This window comes from Leopardus geoffroyi, chromosome C3 (assembly GCF_018350155.1).
Source record: "Leopardus geoffroyi isolate Oge1 chromosome C3, O.geoffroyi_Oge1_pat1.0, whole genome shotgun sequence".
In the NCBI taxonomy this organism is placed as follows: Eukaryota; Metazoa; Chordata; class Mammalia; order Carnivora; family Felidae; genus Leopardus; species Leopardus geoffroyi.
In genome coordinates, this window is record NC_059338.1 from 54,019,245 (window position 1) to 54,038,855 (window position 19,611).

The 19,611-nt window shown below is 41.3% G+C and overlaps 2 long non-coding RNA genes across 5 annotated transcripts in view; one reads left to right on the top strand and one right to left on the bottom strand.

The window, feature by feature from the left end:
* The window catches only part of LOC123585083, a 76,440-nt gene that overhangs the window by 20,081 nt on the left and 36,748 nt on the right, over positions 1–19,611 (top strand). For 3 of the 4 annotated variants that reach the window (XR_006705895.1, XR_006705893.1, XR_006705892.1), the window contains exons 2-3: positions 8,909–9,118; positions 10,439–10,723. This is a non-coding gene — a long non-coding RNA (uncharacterized LOC123585083). Of the gene's footprint in view, positions 1–8,908; positions 9,119–10,438; positions 10,724–13,420; positions 13,658–19,611 lie in introns of those variants that run through there. The other variant, XR_006705894.1, reaches the window with a different exon arrangement.
* Positions 2,441–10,664, bottom strand: LOC123585084. Its single transcript, XR_006705896.1, has 4 exons — positions 10,556–10,664; positions 5,856–5,974; positions 4,642–4,847; positions 2,441–2,839 (listed from the first exon to the last, which is right to left on the bottom strand). It is a non-coding gene; the product is annotated as an uncharacterized LOC123585084 (long non-coding RNA).

A 19,611-nucleotide genomic window follows, 5' to 3' on the forward strand; every position in this document is an offset into this window, starting at 1 on the left:
GAAGCAGGTTCCAGGCTCTGAGCTGTCAGCCCAGAGCCAGACGCGGGGCTCGAACTCATAGACCACGAGATCATGACCTGAGCCGAAGTCGGACGCTCAACCGACTGAGCCACCCAGGCGCCCCAAGATTGTTGTTATTATTTGTGTGTGTGTGTGTGTGTGTGTCTGAGAGAGAGAGAGAGAGAGAGAATTGACCCTTTTCTCATTATGAAATATATTTTTTTATCCCTGATAATATTCCTTGTTTTGAGGTCTACTTTGATACTAATATAGCCACTCCATTTGTCTTTTTTTTTAAGTTGATTTATTTGTTTTGAGAGAGAGAGAGAAGGGGAGGGGAAGAGAGAGAAGGAGAGAGAGAGAATCCCAAGCAGGCTCCACACCAGCAGCGCTGAGCCCGATGAGGGGCTTGAACTCACAAACTGGGAGATCATGACCTGAGCTGAAACCAAGGGTTGGACGCTTAACCGACTGAGCCACCCAGGTGCGCTGCCCCCCCCCCCCCATTTGTCTTTTGATTAATGTCTGCATGATGTCTCCTTTTTCCATCTTTTCACTTTTAACCCATTTATGTTTTTATTCTTGAAGTGGGTTTCTTATAGATAGCATATATTGTGGTACTGTTTATTTTTAATTCAATCTGACAAACTGTTAATTAGTATGTTTAGATCATTTACATTGAATGTACTTACTGATATTTTTAGATTTGTTTTATTATTTATTATCCAGTTGTCCCTCTGGTTTTGCCTCTTCCTCCTTTCTATTGATCTTTCACTCTGTTCACTGACTCTTCTTTCTTTTCTTCTCCATTTTGCCCTTGAGGCTTCAATTGAAGTATTAATTTCAGACATTGTATTTTTTCACACCTAAAATTTCAATTTGGTTCTTTAAAACTTTAAAAAAATAAATTTCACATTTTAGAGCAATTATAGGTTCACAGTGAAATTGAGAAGAAAGTACAGAGCATTCCCATCTGCCTTCTGCCCCTGTACATGCACAAATTCCCCCATAATCAACATCTGGCATGAAACTGGGTCTTTTGTCACAATCAATGAATCTATATTGATACATCTTTATCATCCAAAGTCCACAGTTTACTTTAGGGTTCACTCTTGATGTACATTTCATAGGTTTTAACAAATGTATAATGACATGTATCCACCTTTATAGGTTTGTACAGAATAGTTTCACTGCCCTAAGAATCCTCTGTGCTCTAGTTATTCATCCTTCCCTCTCCTCTAAGCCGTTGGTAACCACTGATCTTTTTTCCTGTATCCATAGATTTGCCTTTTCCAGAATGTCTTATAGTTGAAATCATACAGTATGTAGTCTTTTCAGAAGGGCTTCTTTCACTAAGAAATATGCACTTAAGTTTCTTCCATGTGTTTTAATCGTTTTAGCGCTCATTTCTTTTTAGTGATGAATAATATTCCATTTTGTGAATGCACCACAGTTTATCCATTCACCTGCTAAAAGGCATCTTGTCTGCTTCTAATTTAGCAATTATAAAGCTGCTCTAAACATTCTTCTGCAGGTTTTTGTGTGGACATAAGTCTTTAACTTATCTGGGTAAATGCCTAGCATACATTTAGTTTTGTAAGATGGGCTTTTTTTTTTTTTTTTTTTTTTTTTACAGTTTTTATTTCTCTGCCTGTATTTTCTGTTTTCTTTTTCCTTTTTTTCAACATTGTTAATTTTTACTTCTCATAGCATGTTATAATAGCTGCTTAAAGTCTGTACCTGATTATTCTAATATCTTGGTCATCTCAGTGGGTGGCATTTGTTGATTGTCTCTCCCTTGTAAATTGGTCTTTTCTTGGTTCTTTGTGTGTTGAGTAATTTTGGATTGTATCCCAGACGTTTCGAATATTGAATATGAATGATTCCCATTAAAATCCTCCAGAGAATGTTGACTTGTTGGATTATTTTAACAGGTAGTCTACCTAGGTTATTTCAGACTGTCTGGCTACATTCTGTGCATGATAGCTCCAGTGTCAAGTTCCAGTGTTTTTGGAACCTTTGCTAGGCTGCCTGGAATATGTTCCATGCATATGCAGCTCAGGATTAAGCCTATGCCTTGTGCTAGTTTGTACACAGAGTCAGGAGAGCCCTCTCTCCAACTTCTCTAGCTCCCTTCTTCTTCTTTTAATGTTTATTTATTTTTGAGAGAGAGAGGGAGCAAGCGGGGGGAGGGGCAGAGTAGGGGGAAGAGAGGATCAAAAGAGGGCTCCGCCCTGACAGCAGAGAGCCCAATGTGGGGCTCTAACTGGAGAACTGTGAAATCATGACCTGAGTCAAAGTCGGATGCTTAACCGACTGAACCACCCAGGCGCCCCTCTCTAACTCCCTTCTATCCAGGATTCCCCCACATTCTCCCACTTGCAGAGACTCCTTGGTCCTCTGGCCAGATAGGTGGGGTTCTCTTGGAGTCTTGGATGCCTGTGCTGCTACATAGTTCCTGTAATCAGGACTACTTTTGGTGCTAAGAAGAGAGTGAAAAAAGAGAAAATTTACCCGGTGATTTATTCCAATTCTCTTTGGACCGTAAGAACCATAAAAAAAATGTTTGACCATAAAGCAAAGTTTTTACTGGGTATTAGCTTATCATGCCATTTGACACCCTGGCTGATTCTGCTAGGGTATCACCCTTGGGAAGCTCTGAGAGAAGGGACACACACACACACACACACACACAGGAAAAGAAACCCAGGTTCTCTCCCATATTTGCTCAAGGCACTGCCTTTCCCAGTCTTTCCAGACACAGGGTCCTTTCTTGAGGGGTTAGCTGTATGTGGTACCACCATTGTAGCTCTGTTGCATGACTGCCCTTAGTTCAGCACTGTGAAAAAAAAACAGGAAATGAAATGAGAGCCCCCTGGGCGCCTGGGTGGCTCAGTGGGTTGGGCATCCATCTGCAGCTCAGGTCACGATCTTGCTGCTTGTGGATTCTAGCCCTGCATCAGGCTCTGCGCTGACAGCTCGGGGCCTGGAGCCTGCTTCAGATTCTGTGTCTCTTTCTCTCTCTGCCCCTTCTTCACTCACACTCTGTTTCTCTGCCTCTCTCAAAAATTAATAAGCATTAAATTTTTTTTTTTAAATGGGAGCTCCATCCCTGCACAAATTGCTTTTCCAGCTTTTGACTCCCCTCCTAACTATGACTGGGTTTCTTTACTTTTCAGATGCTTTAGGTTGTTGCTTTTTGCATTTCATCCGGAATTTGTCACTGTCGTCAGCAGAAGAGACAGGCGCTAGTGAGCTGCCTCTTGACTGCACTTTCCTTTGTGCTCTCTTTCCACTTCCATCTCAACTGCCCCTGTCACAGTGCAAGGACAGACCCCTACCCTATCCTTGCAGTCTGTGAACGGAAACCACAGCTGTCCTTTTAAAACTATACCTTTCAACTTCGTGTTTTACTTGTGGTTTTTACATCCTGGCTAACTAGGTAAAGCTTGATTAGGTGTTGTAAAATTCAAGAACTTCACTTTGAAGTTGACTGATTGCTAGTGGAGTTTACCACTAAAATGCAAGTATGCAACCACACCAATGGATCGTCTGTCTCTCTGGTGTTTTGTTTGTTTGTTTGTTTGTTTGTTGTTTTTTGTTTTTTGAGAGAGAGAGTGAGTGGGGGGCGGTGCACAGGGGTATGTTGGGGGAGAGAGAGAGGGGAAATCTTAAGCAGGTTCTGTGCTGAGGCTCGGGGCTCAATCCCACAACTGTGAGATCATGACCTGAGCTGAAATCAAGAGTCAGAGGCTTAACCTACTGAGCCACCCAGGTACCTCTCTCCTGTGTCTTCATAATCAGTCTTCCTCCTCCTTCCCAATCCACCTATCCAATCTCTAATTCATTCTTCTGCTCCCCTCCCAGTCCACTTCTTTTCCCAACAAACTTACCCATGTTTATTCTTTCTGAAAGGACCTTATCCTTTACGAGAATTTCAACACTAACTTCTAAGAACCAATCCCACCTTTGTCTCACGTCTCTATCCACAATTAAATCTCTCAGAAAAATCCACAATGAAATATCTCAGAAAAGTAAAGGGTTATATTTTCATTTTCACTTAAAAAAGGATTATAGTTATTCTGGAACATTTACGCATTTGTTACACATTTGTTCATAAAAACAAAAAGAATTTCCCATTAGTCTGACCATCCAAAGAGAATATATGTGTGGCCTTGAGTGTAATTTAAAATTTAAGTTTGAAAAACTTATAAATTATCCATATCCTGTGTAGAAAAAACAGAAAACGTAAATAATCAAAAAGGAACAAAACTCCCCCATAATTCCACCCAGAGGTAAATACTGTTTTTAGTTCCGTGTGTGTTTATACACACACACACACACACACACACACACACACGCACAGACACATTTATGTGGGTTGGTTGGTTAGGGAGGGCAATTGGTTGGGCCTGAACTGGTATCACAGCTTTGCTGTGTTGGAGAAAGGGGTTGGGTAAAGCAGGTGTTGATTTGCAAAGGTCGATTTGCATAAAGCATTTTTGATTTTGTTATTTGGACAAGGCTGAAACTTGGAACAGATGGAAACTCCTGGGGAGCAAAATGTAGGGAATAGAAAGAATTTAGTCATGTGTGTTATGTGCCTTCTTGTCTTTCTCTCTCTCTCTTTTTTTTTTTTACCTGCTTTCCCCAAAAGCTCACCCAGCCGTTCTGTAAATCTTAAGCCTGTGGAGACAGAGACTATCGGCAAAAGGCTTAGATGACAAAGGAAACAGGAATGGGAAGGGGCTTCCTTCACATTTCAGTCAGAGCATGGCCTGTCTCCAGAGTGGTGCACGCTGAGGTCAGCTCCATTTTGTGCTGCATTGGTCTGTAGCTTCCTGGGCCTGTAAGAGGCAACCTCTTGTGTCAGGAACCAACATTCTCCCAGTAACTCTGGGCAGACTGTGGCAGAAGCCAAGGGAGGGCTGCAGTGGAGGAATGTGAGAGCATAATTTATGCCGCGAGAGCATAAATGAGGAGCACATTAATAAAAGCAACTCATGGAGACTCTAAAAAAGAATGGGAGGTGATTTTACTGGGGAAGGGTCCTGGGGCCAACAGTTTGAAGAAGTATGTGAATGTGTTTATTTCTATATCTATATTTCAAAAATGGGACTCTTCCACACATACTATTCGGTTATCTTTTTTCTTAGTAATATGCCTTGAACATCTTGATATGTTAAATATAGAGATATTTTTATCATTTTAAGGCTGTATTCCATTGCATGTGTTATCTACACGTGTCATAATGACTTTAACCATTCTCTACCTTTTAGGTTGTTTTCAACTTGTTAGTATTATTATCAATTCATTTATTGTTGGTAATTTATTAGTAAAATAATAATGCATTTTCTCGTTTTTTAAAAAAAAAAAGGAAGCCAAAACACTGTTCGAGCTCCCATACTTTCAGTCTTAGAATCCTATTTGAGTCCCTTTACCTAGTTTGGTGCCACTTAAAATGTTTTACTGATTTCTACACATCTTTTCTGTATATGTTAAATCTATTCTCAGTTTGAGTTCCACAGCCACTAGTGCTGCCCCAAAAAGAAAAACAAAATGGGCCCTAATAGTGCCCGTATATTTGTACCCTCCCTCCTGGCCCATCTCTAGGCCCACTGTCAGCAAAGGGGCTCACAGACATATATTCTAAATATAAATGTTATAAAACTGAATAGACTAGACTTCCCAGGGACAATTTCATTTTAAAGGCAACAAAGAAGTCTTGGAACCAAATGATTAAAACTCTTATGTATATGGCAAAGGTATTTGGGTTTGGGGTGGGGAGAAGGGTAGAGAGGAGCTGGGGAGCAGGGGCACTGAGATACCCTTGAATCCCACAGAACGTGACCTACTTTTTCCGATGAAAGATTGTTCCTGGCAGTACTGGATTTGAAAGGATTCTCAACGTCTTCTTCTAAAGGTTGTCACAGCAGTTAAGCTTAATGATCCATTCTTGTCATGATCAAAGACACTTTCATGATTTTTGCACCCACGGCACCAGTATTTTGAGATTAAAAAAAAAAAATCAAACATGTATTAATTACCTCTGCTTCTAAAAATAGAAATACTTAAAAAGGTTTTTTCTAATAATCAAAGAAATATGTGCAGATTGTACCAAGATTCAAGGATTATAGAAATGAACAAAGTAGAGAGAGTCCCCAGAATCCAATCCCCAGATACAAATAGTTTGTACATATCTGAATAGATTTAATTCTGTGCCTGTATATCTGCCCCCCCAATACATAACAGAAATGGAATCATACTATACTATTTTGCAAATTGCTTTTTTTCACATAAAACATATAATGGGCAGATTTCTCCATCCATTCCGATGGAGGTATTGTATAGATTTATGATAATTTATTTAACCTATTTTTCTTCATTGATATTTAGATTCTCAATTTTTTTTGATATTTTAAACAATAATGAGGATTCTTATAGTTGCACCATTGCTGACTTTCTGTTTTTTTTTTTCTGAAGGAATTTCTAGAAATAGAATTTGTTGTATCAAAGGGTATGAGTATTTTAAATTTTAAAATGTATTGCTTAATTGCTCCACGAAGGTTGGACTAATTTATATTAGTCCAGGTTTCTTGTAAAGCAGAAATAACCAGTTAGAAAACCTGTTTATTTCCACACTTCCTTGCCAAGAAAAGGGGTTATCAAACTTTTTAATCTTTGTTGATCTGACTGGTAGAAAAATTTCTAATGTGAATTAATTGCTCTAATTTTCAGTGCTCCTTTTGCCGTATGTTAAGTTTCCTCCAAAATCTAGGACTATTTTTAGGCTCTCTTTTCCGTTTTATTGGTCTTTCTTTTACTTTACCAGTACCATACTGTTTTATTAACTTTTCTAACATAATTTAGATATAGTAATATAATTGTTTTGATAGCTACTAGGGATGACCTACCTTCAGGAATTTCTTTTCTAAAAATGACTTCTTGCTTATATAATCTTCCATATAAACTATATTTTTAAATTTTTTTTTCAACGTTTATTTATTTTTGGGACAGAGAGAGACAGAGCATGAACGGGGGAGGGGCAGAGAGAGAGGGAGACACAGAATCGGAAACAGGCTCCAGGCTCCGAGCCATCAGCCCAGAGCCCGATGCGGGGCTCGAACTCACGGACCGCGAGATCGTGACCTGGCTGAAGTCGGACGCTTAACCGACTCCGCCACCCAGGCGCCCCTAAACTATATTTTTATCTATGGATCCTTCCATATAAACTTTAGAATCAATTTGGCACTTTTAAGAAGCAAATACATAAAAACACAAGAACTGGCAAAAATTAATATTGGAACTACATTAAGCTTACCAATGAAGTTGGGGAAAGGATTGATATCTTTTAAATAGTAAACTTTTTCATTTAGAGACTTGGTAGGTCTTTCCATTTTTCTAAGACTACTTTTATATTTTAATATATAAAGAATACAATTTTATTTAGATAGGCATAGCACATGTCTTGTTATTCCAAGTTGTTCTCTCTTTTTAGTTGCTCTTGTGAAAGGGATTTGTTCCCTGTTATGTTTTCTAACTGGTTATTTCTGCTTTACAAGAAGCCTGTGTATTTGTATGTAGTTATCTCATAGCTTGCTACCATAGTGAAATCTCTTTTTAGCTCTAATGGCTCTCGGTTTACCCTCTTGAGAGTTTTCTCATTGTGAAATAATAATGTATGCAAAAAATGTGTTTTCTACTTTCCAATGTTGTTAATTTTTCTTATTGCATTGAATTGTGAAACAGCCTGCAGAACAATGTTGAAACATAGTGGCGATGGTGGGTACTTTTATCTTTTCTCATGACTTTAGTGAGAACGCCATTAATTTGGTCATATAGTCATTTATATTTATTAAATTAAGGAAATTGTCTTCTAACCTTAGTTCACCAAGTATTTTTAGCAGGGATCGGTGTTGGATTTTAATAGATGCACTTTTAGCATCTTTTGAGCTGTTGGTATGATTTTTCTTAGTTACTCTACCAATAAAGTGACACATATTAATAGGTTTCCTTATATTGAACCACACTTTCAATCCTAAAAAGAAATCTACTTGTCACTTGCATTTGACCTTGAAATACACCACTGATTTTGGTTTATCAATATTTTTGTTGGATTTTTGTATTTGTAAATGCGAGATGTTTAGGGCTTATTTTTTTCAACTTTTGGTATTAGCATTATGCTCAATTTGTAAAATAAATGAAGAATTGTTTCTTTTGCTATTATATATGTAAAACACTTTTAATAACTTAAGTATTATCATTTTCTTGAAGGTATGATAGATTATATGTAAACCATCAGGGTCTGGATAATTTTGGCAATTATTTCCATTTCTTCTATGGTTATTGATATATTTTTTGTTTTATCTCTTTAGTTAATTTTGGTAACTTTGCTAACTAGCTTTTCATTTTCAAATTAAAAAAATATTTACATTACATTTAAAAATGCTTTAAAAATTTCCTCCATGTTGTGGTTGTGTTCCCTTGTCTGGCATAGCATTATATATGTGTTTCTCTCTCTCTTTGGGGGGGTCAGATTTGCCAGAGATTTGTCTATTTTACTTTTCTTTCAAAAATACCGGCTCTTGTTTTTATTCATGAGTTCTTCTATCTAATTTCTTTGTTTCATCAACCAATGGCATAACTGCCAATCAAAGTCACAACTCAATACGCAGTAACTAGCGTCATCAACCCAACTTGAATTCTATCCCAAAACAAAGAAAGTTGACATTTTATTAACCTCTGCAACCTTATTGTAAATGAAATGACAATTTTACCACATTTTACTACTGTGTTGCTCTTGATGTTATTTACACTCATCGTATGAACAGTGGGCTTACTGGGCATCTACCCCCAGCTCAGCGTTCAGTGATGTCACTTCAGTAGCCTGAAATTGGTCATTCCTCAGTTTACCAGGCTGCTGCACAAAATTCACTCTCCAGCCCTACTTTGGAGCAATGAGGAACCCCAGCGTCTTGATCTGTCGTTTTGGAGCTGCTTCACGTGGAAGATGGAGAGGACCAGTTTCGACAAACCTAGTATCTGTCCATTAACAAGAGATGATGGAGTTCAAGCAGGTTTGATGGGGCTTGTCCAAAGAAATACAGTCCCAGAGCAGGTACCCTTTTCTCTTTCAAGGTCCACTAATCCCCAAGGGGAACATGATGAACACACATGGGGCACGAAGAAACACACATCCATGCGCGCCCACACATAAAACAGTAAATTTTTATCTTAGAGTGAAAAAGAGAAAATGTTCAAAGCACCTACTTTAAAAATTAAAACGCAGAGTTCTCAGAACAAGTAATACCAATTTATCTTTGGACTTAATTTTATAGTCTTTGAATGGCAAGGGGTGGGAGGCATAAGAGAGATTAAGACCTGAGACTGAGGTAGGAAATGGGAAAAGAAAAGAGAGGGGAGAGGAAAGGGTATGGAACAGAGGAAGGGCGTGGGAAGAAAAGGAAATGTGTGGAGAGGACAGGTGTGAGAAGAGGTGCGTTGTGGGATGAATAGGAGCCCACTGGGTGGGGGATGGAGTCAGGTGACTCTGGTTCCACTTGGCCAAAGGGGCAGGAGAAGAGTTGCCCCTGCTCTGACTAGCACCCTGAGATGGTTGCGACCATCTGAGAAGTAGCTTTTATTCTTGATAATGAGAGTATTTTCTCATGAACATCTTCACCTTGTGGCAAAATTATCTAGAATTTAAGATTTTAGTAAAGTGGGGCGCCTGGGTGGCTCAGTCGGTTGAGCGTCCGACTTCGGCTCAGGTCATGATCTCGCGGTGTGTGAGTTTGAGCCCCACTTCGGGCTCTGTGCTGGCAGCTCAGAGCCGGAGCCTGCTTTCGATTCTGTGTCTCCCTCTCTCTCTGCCCCTCCCCTGCTCATGCTCTGTCTCTCTCTGTCTCAAAAATAAATAAAAACATTTAAAAAAAGATTTTAGTAAATTATTTTAGGTTTTGTAAGTGTAGCCTGTGTTTTGCTTTGGTGGATTTAAAATCTGACAGGTGATATTATTTTAAAGAGGGATTCAAAATGCTTCATTTCACCATGTCTAGAGATTACATTTGGAATCAGTGTTTATTTAAAAATAAAGCTGGGGTGTGCCTGCGTGCCTCAGTTGGCTAGATGTCTGACGACTCTCGATCCCGCTCAGGTCTTGATCTCGGGGTCGTGAGTTTGAGCGCCGCGTTGGGCTCCATGTGAGGTGTGGAACCTACTTAAAAAAAATCTTGGGGCAACTGGGTGGCTTCATCAGTCAAGCATCCAACTCTTGATCTCAGTTCAGGTCATGATCTCATGGTTCATGAATTCAAGCCCTGCATTGGGCTCTCTGCTGTCAGCACAGAGCCCACTTTGAATCCATTGTCCCCCTCTCTCTTAGCCTCTTCCCCTCCCAATAAATAAACACTAAATTTTTTTTTAAATCTGTTTTCAGTCTTTTTAGGACCTAAACATACAATGCGAACAAGAACATGAGAAAAGACACTTTCACAGGAAGCTTCCCAGGTTTATTGTTTATTTAACTGCTTTGAACGAAATGCTTGGGTCTTACCTGAATGAGAATGTGGACGAGACGCAGTCATCATGAAGATGAACACTGTGTTCCGGCTGAAGCTTCTGCTGTTGGACAACACTGTCTCCTGAGGCGTGGAAGACTAGCATCATCTTAAAGCAAGAGGGAATCGACAACGAACAGTACTGGGTCCTACCCAGGAGGAAGGTAAGTTCGAGTAATTATTGACAAGCCTCATGTTTGGTGCTGGGGGTGGGGTGGGCAGGGTATCGTGCCGCCCCCTGGTCACAAGCAAATCTGCAGAATCATTCCACAGCTTTTCTAGTGAACTTAGCCTGTGTCCTGACTGTCATTGACTGGAACCGAAAGCTGTAATTGGTGGCCTTTGACTTCTCCCGGCATACATGCAACTTTCCTCTCTTCCTCCACCCTTTCCTTGCCTCTTCTCTCCTGACTTCCATGAGTGACTGTGGCAACTGGCATGCGAGAGTGATGCCCAGGAATAGCATCCGATCTTTGATGAGACCAGGACCTAGAGGCTGCGGGTGCCCCTGTCAGCACACAGGGCAGGTGGTCGGTGACCAGACGGAAGGCACCTGTGATCGGCAATGTCAGTCTTAGTTTGAGACGTGAGGGCATCTGGAGAAGAAAAGTGTTACATGTCACTGAGTCACTAGGATTGAATGTTGTAGGTAGAAAATGGCAGAGCGGAAGAAAGAAACATGGGGATACAGGACGGAGTGTAGAATAATTGTGGCAGGAACAGCCCAGTTGGCTGTAACAATGTCACATGTCTGCGTGTAAGGCGCGCTGTTGATTAGAAAAGAGACTCTTTGTTCTGAAATGTCTGCATCAGTGAAAGTCAAGGATGTGAGCTCGGAGGGGGCACAGGGAACTCAAGTGCACTCCTTTGCCTTGAGAGGGTCTCAAGGCTTGGGTGCAGAACTCAAGTCGCATTTTGGAACAGCGTCCCCTCTCTGTTGGGCTACATGCGACACAAGAGATGGTCCTCCTGTCAGCCGGTATTGGTGGTGGAGTGGACTCGAGCTGTCTCATAGACGCAAGTTTCTCACTCTGTTAGGTCAAGGATTGTGTGTCATATTTCCCTTGCACTCCTATTTATTTGTCAAATAGTAGGTACGCAAAAGCTCGTGCTAAATGGACATAGTGCAAAGGGCTCTGAACTTGGAGGCACGTCGGCCTGAACTTTGATATGGTTTTACACCTGTCAGCCCTGGGAGCTCCGGCAAGACTTTGGGCTTCTGCGTCTCTCCACAGAGAGGAGGGATCTCTGCTCTGCCTGCCTTGCTGGGTTAACGAAAGAGTTCCCAACACCCATCCTTCAGGTCTTTATTCAGCTGTCATCTCCACTCTGAGAACTTCCTGGTTTTTTAGCTGGATCAGGGCTTGGGAAAAGCGAGACAGCCCAGGTGGTGTGACTGGTCGCAAGCCCGAACCTGCCCTTGCCTGTGACACCCTGCTCTGAGGACAAGCTACTTGCAAAGTCTCGACTGTTTACTTCTTTTATTTCTAAGGCTGGGTTTTTTTTTTTTTTTAATGTTTATTCTTGAGAGAGAGAGAGAGAGAGAGCACGCATGCACGTGCACTAGCACACTAGTGGGGGAGGGGCAGGGGAGAGGGGAGCCGGAAGATCCAAAGCAGCATCCAGCTGACAGCACAGAGCCGGACACGGGGCTCGAACTCATGAGCTGTGAGATCATGACGTGAGCCCAAGTCAAACACTCAACTGACTGAGCCACCCAGGCGCCCCCAGAGATGGATTTTAAAAAAGCTTATAGTCCAGTGAGGGAGGCAGGGCACACAAACAAGAAGACATAGATACAGAACTGGAGAGTGTGATGCTAAGTGAAATAAGCCATACAGAGAAAGACAGATACCATATGGTTTCACTCTTATGTGGATCCTGAGAAACTTAACAGGAACCCATGGGGGAGGGGGAGGAAAAAAGAAAAAAAAAAGAGGTTAGAGTGGGAGAGAGCCAAAGCATAAGAGACTGTTAAAAACTGAGAACAAACTGAGTGTTGATGGGGGGTGGGCGGGAGGGGAGGGTGGGTGATGGGTATTGAGGAGGGCACCTTTTGGGATGAGCACTGGGTGTTGTATGGAAACCAATTTGACAATAAATTTCATACAATAAAAAAAAAAAAAAAAAAAGAAGACATAGATACAGGATTAGGAATTGTGCTAAGTGCCAGGAAGAAAACAAGGACGGAGGATAAGGTGGAGGGAGACCCATTTCGAGCAGTTGGAAGTGTTCTCTATTAGCAGGGACCTTCGGCAAAAAACAAGCTGGCCAGGCAGAGATAAGATAACAACAAACATTCTGGGCTGAAGGAACAGGAAGGCCTGGCTAAAAAGTTTTCTAAATGAAGATCTGCAAGTTGGCGGGTGAGGCTGGAGTCTAGGGCCGAGAGGAAGAGAATGGCCCAGGATGCGTTCAGAGGGTAGACTGGGGCCAAGTCCTGAGTGACTGAAAGCTGGAGTAGGTAGTTTTAAAGTGACCTCATGGTCTGAGTCTAGGACATTTCTCTGTCTCAAAGTCAAACTAAAAATACTGCCTTTGATGCTCACACTTACATACCCATCGACTGGGAAATATTCTTATCTCCCCCCTCTCTCTGACCACCCCATTCCATATCCAATTTGTCTGCAAATCCTGCTAAGTCCATCTGCAAATATCTTTCCAAATCCGTCCACGTATGTTCACCTGCCTCTCACCACCCTACCTCAAGCCACTGCCCCTCCTGCCTGGTCTACTGTAGAGGCCTTCTCGATAGTAGTGGGCTGGGAAACTGGTCAGGAGAGTGGGAGGGTAGGGAAGCTCCGATCTGTAGCCTTTGCAAGTTTCTTTGGTATAAAAACTCACACCATGGCCCATTTCAGTCTACCAAACTGATGCCACTAAATGTGGCCGTGGGAAGATACGTGCACAGTCCACTTTCTCAAGCCAGAACAAGCCAGCCGCAGCACCACCACTGCTTGGGTGATCCTGTTTCCTTCCCCCGCCAAAAGGAAGAAAATCCTGCCATTTGACATGGGTGGACCTTAAGGGCAGTATGCTAAGTGAAGTAAGTCAGACAGAGAAAGAAAAATACTGTATAATCTCACTTATTTGTGGAACGTAAAAAAACCAGAGTCATGGATTTGTGGTTGTCAGCGGTGGGGGAGGAGGAGTTGGGGCAGGTGGTTAAGGGCACACACTTCCAGTTTTAAGGTAAGTAAGTGCTGGGGGTGTAGCGCACAACGAGATGACTGTAGTTAACTCTGCTGTATGGGTATTTCGAAGTTGCTAAGAGAATAAATAATAAAAGTTCATTTTTTGGAACTGTATGAGGTGATGTGTGTTAACTAAACTTCTGGTGGTAATCATTTTGCGATACACATAAGACAAGTCATTATGGTGTATACCATAAATTTACACAGTGTTGCCCATCAATTATATTTCAGTAAAACTGGAAGAAAAAAATAAGTACAAATAAAAATAACTCTTATTTTTATACCAACATTATTCAATTTATAAATAAAATAACAATTTTAATTTGCATCTAGTCTTTTCCAGGAAAGTTTTAAACTCTTAAAACTAGTTTTGGGGCAACTGGGTGGCTCAGTCAGTTAAGCATCCGACTTCGGCTCAGGTCACGATCTCATGGTTCATGAGTTCAAGCCCCGCGTCAGGCTCTGTGCTGACAGCTTGGAGACTGGAGCCTGCCTTGGATTCTCTGTCTCCCCCTTTCTCCCTGCCCTTCCTCTGCCTGTGCTCTCTCTCTCTGTCTCTCTTAAAAATAAGTAAAATAAATAAATAAATAAATAAATAAATAAATAAATATAAAACTAGTTTTAACTAAGGGGCACCTGGGTGACTCAGTCGGTTAAGTGTCTGACTTTGGCTCAGGTCATGGCCTCATGGCTCATGGGTTTGAGCCCCGCATCAGGCTCTCTAATGACAGTGCAGAGCCCCTTGGGATTCTCTCTCCTTCCCTCTGTCCCTCCCCTGCTCATGCTCTATCTGTCAAAAAAAAATAAACATTAAAAAAAAAAAAAAAACTAGTTTTAACTTAAAGATCTTTTTTTTTTTTTAATGTTTATTTTATTAGTTTTGAGACAGAGAGAGATAGAGTGTGAGCCAAGGAGGGGCAGAGAGCTAGAGGGAGACACAGAATCCGAAGCAGGGTCCAGGCTCTGAGCTGACAGCACAGAGCCCAAAGTGGGGCTTGAAGGTGGGAACGGCGAGATCATGACCTGAGCCAAAGTCGGACGCTTAACCAACTGAGCCACCCAGGCGCCCCATTAACTTAAAGATCTTTTTAAACTAAGTTTTAAAATGTATGACTTTGGGAGGCTCAGTTGGTTAAGTGTTCTTAAGCGTCCGACTTTGGCTCAGGTCATGATCTTGCAGTTCGTGAGTTTGAACCTGTGTCGGGCTCTGTGCTGATAGCTCGGAGCCAGGAGCCTGCTTCGGATTCTGTGTCTCCCTCTCTCTCTGCCCCTCCCCACTCATGCTCTGTCTCTCTCTCCTTCAAAAATAAATAAACATTAAAAACTTTAAAAAAAACAATTAAAATGTATGACTTTGATAAACTAAGTATCACTTGAAAGACAGGAAACTGTTAGGGATCCTTTCAGTTTGCAAAAATCCTCTCTGACATTAAAAACTCAATTGCCATCCCTAAGTAGGGGAAATTTCTGGAAAGACAAAAATACAGTGGCTACCCCAACTCGGGAAGGAAGATTTACATTTTATTGTATAGCCTTTTGTACTGTTTGAATTTTTAAAGCCACATGTCTGATTTCTTTTTCAAGAAGAAATAAAAACCAGTTGAAGAATGGCCTTCTAAGCTAGAAGGAGAAAAACTCCTGATGGAAAGAAGGGAGATAAGATGAAAGTAGGGCCTCCCCAGGGGACTAGAAGAGCTGGAAGGAATTGCTTCATATAAAAAGCACTGAAGTCTTATAGACTGCACAAACCTTTGAACCAGCTGAACTTTTTAATCATGTACAAATATTCCATTGACTCCACATAACTTGCATCTAACATCCTTTCTCTTTCCGGGTCTTAACACTGCCCAAGGTGGAAATGTAGGCCAGGCTTGTGAATACCCTCTGGCCAGTGATGTATGTTGAGTCATTACGGAGCTCATGAACCCGGTGCACCCAAAAGTCAAGACAAGAAAAGACAGGACTGTCTTACCCATCTTTATTTTGCTAGCTTATCTTTTCAGCACATGGTAGGTGCTCAGTAATTGTTACTCTTCTTTTTCCCCTCTCGATGCAGTGTTTAATTTGTTGAAGGCCCTGCGTGTAAGCTAAACTGAGGTACATGTCTTCCCTGGGAAGTGCTGTAGGTAGGAAGCTTGTGCGGTTCAAATGCGGGGCATGACTCTAGGGGAGGCTGCGGGTGTCCAGATAGTGCTTGCCGAGGACAGGCTGAACGGGCCAAGGACAGCAGGTACCACCTTCTCCTCCTCAGCAAGAGAAGTAGCATATTATGAGTTAAATCATAGGCTAATTAACGACTACACTGTTTGACCACTGCGGTACAGTATACACAGTACATTCATATAGGTTTTCCATTTAGTTCTCTCGACAAGCCCATGAGCTCCACCATTTTATAAGAGGGGAAGCTGAAACCCATTAAGTGATTTACCCAAGATCAAACCATTGGTAATTGAACAAGGACTTCACTCCAGGTTTTTCAGACGTTGAACCTGATGGTCTTTAGACTGTACCATATTTGCTGTCAGGAGAGGTTTTTCCTGCTTCTTAGTTCCGCCGTACGGATAGTATGTTGCTGGAAATCTTGGACTCCAAACACATTTGACTTCTCAGAGGTTCATGTTTCCCTGTGGTAGAGCAGCTTTCTTGTAAGAATGTCAAACTTGTGACTGTAAATTAATTCCTTGTGCCCTTGGGGGATTGAGCTTTCCAAGTGAATTGTAGCAACACAGTTTTACAGATGCTGTTGGAAAAATAACCTGGTTAGCTCTGCAGACTTTCAGAGGGCTCACAAAAGCCCCAGCAGGGCAGCAACTGGCAGCCGAACGATATTCCACATTCCCTAATCTAAAAGGTACCTTGTTACATACACTAGTAAGAAGGCTTCAGCTGTAATTGCTATAATTTTTCTTCATAATGAGAACATTTTATTACTCCACTGAAGGATGTGTGCCAAGAAATTCTGTACTTAAAAATTACTAAGCAAACCAAATAGCTTGGACACAGAATAACTTCCTAAGAGAAGATGCCCATTGGTCAAGGTATAGACTCAAACCAACCAACCCTTAAAATTCAAAACAAAATCCAGTCTGTACTTCAGTTATATCATACACTGGTACAAATCCAATGTGGATTAGGGAATTGAGATTTAAATAGGAGCTATAAAAGAAATAGAAGAACAAATATACGACTACAAAAAATGTACACAAACCCTCTATGATCTTTGAATTAAAGGACTTCTTGAATACAATGAAAAAAACCCACAAAGAATAGGTTTGCATAGATGGAAAAATTAAAAAATCTGTATAGCAGAAAATGTAGTAAAATTAAGAGGCAGAGGACATACTGGGAAAAATATTTCTATCTGGTAAGTCAAAGTGTTCTTCCTGTAGATTTTTTTTTAAAGTAAGCTCCATGCCCAATGTGGGGCTTGAATTCATGATCCCGAGATAAAGAATCACATGCTCCACTGACTGAGTCAGGCAGGTGCCCCAATTCTTAGTATAGAAAATAGGCAAGGGGTCCCTGGGTGGCTCAGTTGGTAAAGCCTCTGACTCTTGATTTTGGCTTGGGTCATGATCCCACAGTCATGAGACTGATTGAGCCCCAAGTTGGGATCTGCGCTGGGCAGGGAGCCTGCTTAAGATTCTCTGTCTCTCTCTCTCTTTCTCTGTCCCCCTCTCTCTTTCTGCCCCTTCCCTTCTATCTCTCTGTCTCTCTCTTTCAGAAAAAACAAACAAACAAAAAAGAAAATAGGCAAAAGATAACAGTTCACAAGGAAGGAAATACAACTGGCCAATAAGTATATGTAGAATCATTCAATCTCATGAAAAGTCAAAGAAGTACACATTAAATGCATAGTGAGATTCTTTTTTTTACTTGCTCAGTTTGGCAAGGGGATATTTTCAGTCTTATGTGATGCTGGTTGAATTGGAATTTTTCTGGAGGTAACCTAGCAATGTGCGTTGAGAGCCATAAAAGTTCTTATTTCCTTGAGGTTAACAAGAAACTTGCTGGACCTGTATGAAGAATATCAATTAGGGGCACCTGGGTGGCTCAGTCGGTTGGGCGGCCGACTTCGGCTCAGGTCAAGATCTCGAGGTCCGGGGCGCCTGGGTGGCGCAGTCGGTTAAGCGTCCGACTTCGGCCAGGTCACGATCTCGCGGTCCGTGAGTTCGAGTCCCGCATCGGGCTCTGGGCTGATGGCTCGGAGCCTGGAGCCTGTTTCCGATTCTGTGTCTCCCTCTCTCTGCCCCTCCCCCGTTCATGCTCTGTCTCTCTCTGTCCCAAAAATAAATAAACGTTGAAAAAAAAAATTAAAAAAAAAAAATTAAAAAAAAAAAAAAAAAAAAGATCTCGAGGTCCGTGAGTTCGAGCCCCGCGTCGGACTCTGTGCTGACTGCTCAGAGCCTGGAGCCTGTTTCAGATTCTGTGTCTCCCTCTCTCTGACCCTCCCCGGTTCATCCTCTGTCTCTCTCTGTCTCAAAAATAAATAAACGTTAAAAAAATTAAAAAAAAAAGAATATCAATTAAAAATGTTTTAAATATTTTTGTGTTTACAGTGGAATGGTGAAGCTGGTATATTTTTCTGCATGGAAAGATTCCATTTTGCAAATAGCATATCAATTTCCTAAAGTTAATTTTTAAGTTTAAGTTCCAATGAAAAACTGTAGTAGGTTGTTATTTTGGAAGGCTGATCAGAATTGACAAACTGATTTAAATCTTTCTTTTATGTTCTGAGTACTGCATTTCCAAGGGGTGCAGAAAATTTTATCATGGAAGAATAAATAGAGCAAGCCAAGAATATTTTATATTGGAATAATATGTAGGAAAGATCTATGCCATGGGATCTTAATATGTATTCCAAAGCCACAGAAAATAAAGACAGGGGTGATGAAAGAAAAAGACAGCCATGTAGATGGAACAGAATAGAGTGATCACATACAAACCCTAGTGTATGTGGGAATTGTGCATGTGATAAAAATATAGAAAAATATGATTATTCAAAGATGGGTCGATTGAGAAACTATTTGGAAGAAAGTAGCCATAGATGTTTACCTAACAACAAATCCCAAACAGAATTAGGTAAATGAGAGGAAATGATACTGTAAAGACTAGAAAATAAAGATGAATGCCTATATGATTTTGTAGTGAGAAAGGCCTTTTTAAGTAAATAAAAACTACAAAGGGAAAGATTGATAGAACTGAGTTCACAAGAATTTAAAACTACCACAATTTAAATTATTAGGCAAACTAGTTACAGCAACAACAACAACAACAAAACCCCACAAAGTTGAGGCACCTGGGTGGCTCAGTCGGTTGAGCGTCTGACTTCAGCTCAGGTCATGATCTTGTAGTTTGTGGGTTCAAGCCCCACACTGGGCTCTGTGCTGACAGCTCAGAGCCTGGAGCTGCTTCAGATTCTGTGTCTCCCTCTCTCTCTGCCCCTCCCCTGCTTGCACTTTGTCTCAAAAATAAATATTTTTTAAAAATTTTAAAAAAATCCCACAAAATTAAGTCCTTAAAAAAGAAAGAGCCTAGAGAGCTTGTCCATGACCACTCTCAGGTCCATTAATTCTCTGCAGTGACCACAGGACTCCGGAAAGTGCTATACTCATGATTACAGTGAAAGGAAACAGACTAAAATCAGCAGAAGTAAGAGACATGTGGGGCAGAGTCTGTGAGGGCTCTCCCCCTGGAGTCATGGGTGACATCGCCTCCTGGTCATGATGTGTGACACACAGAGTATTGCCAACCACTGAGGCTCACCTGAGCTTTTGGCATCCAGAGTTTTTACTGGGGCAGGATCACATGTTGTCCGCCCAGCTGGCTCAGTCTTCATTCCCTCCAGGAAGTCAGAC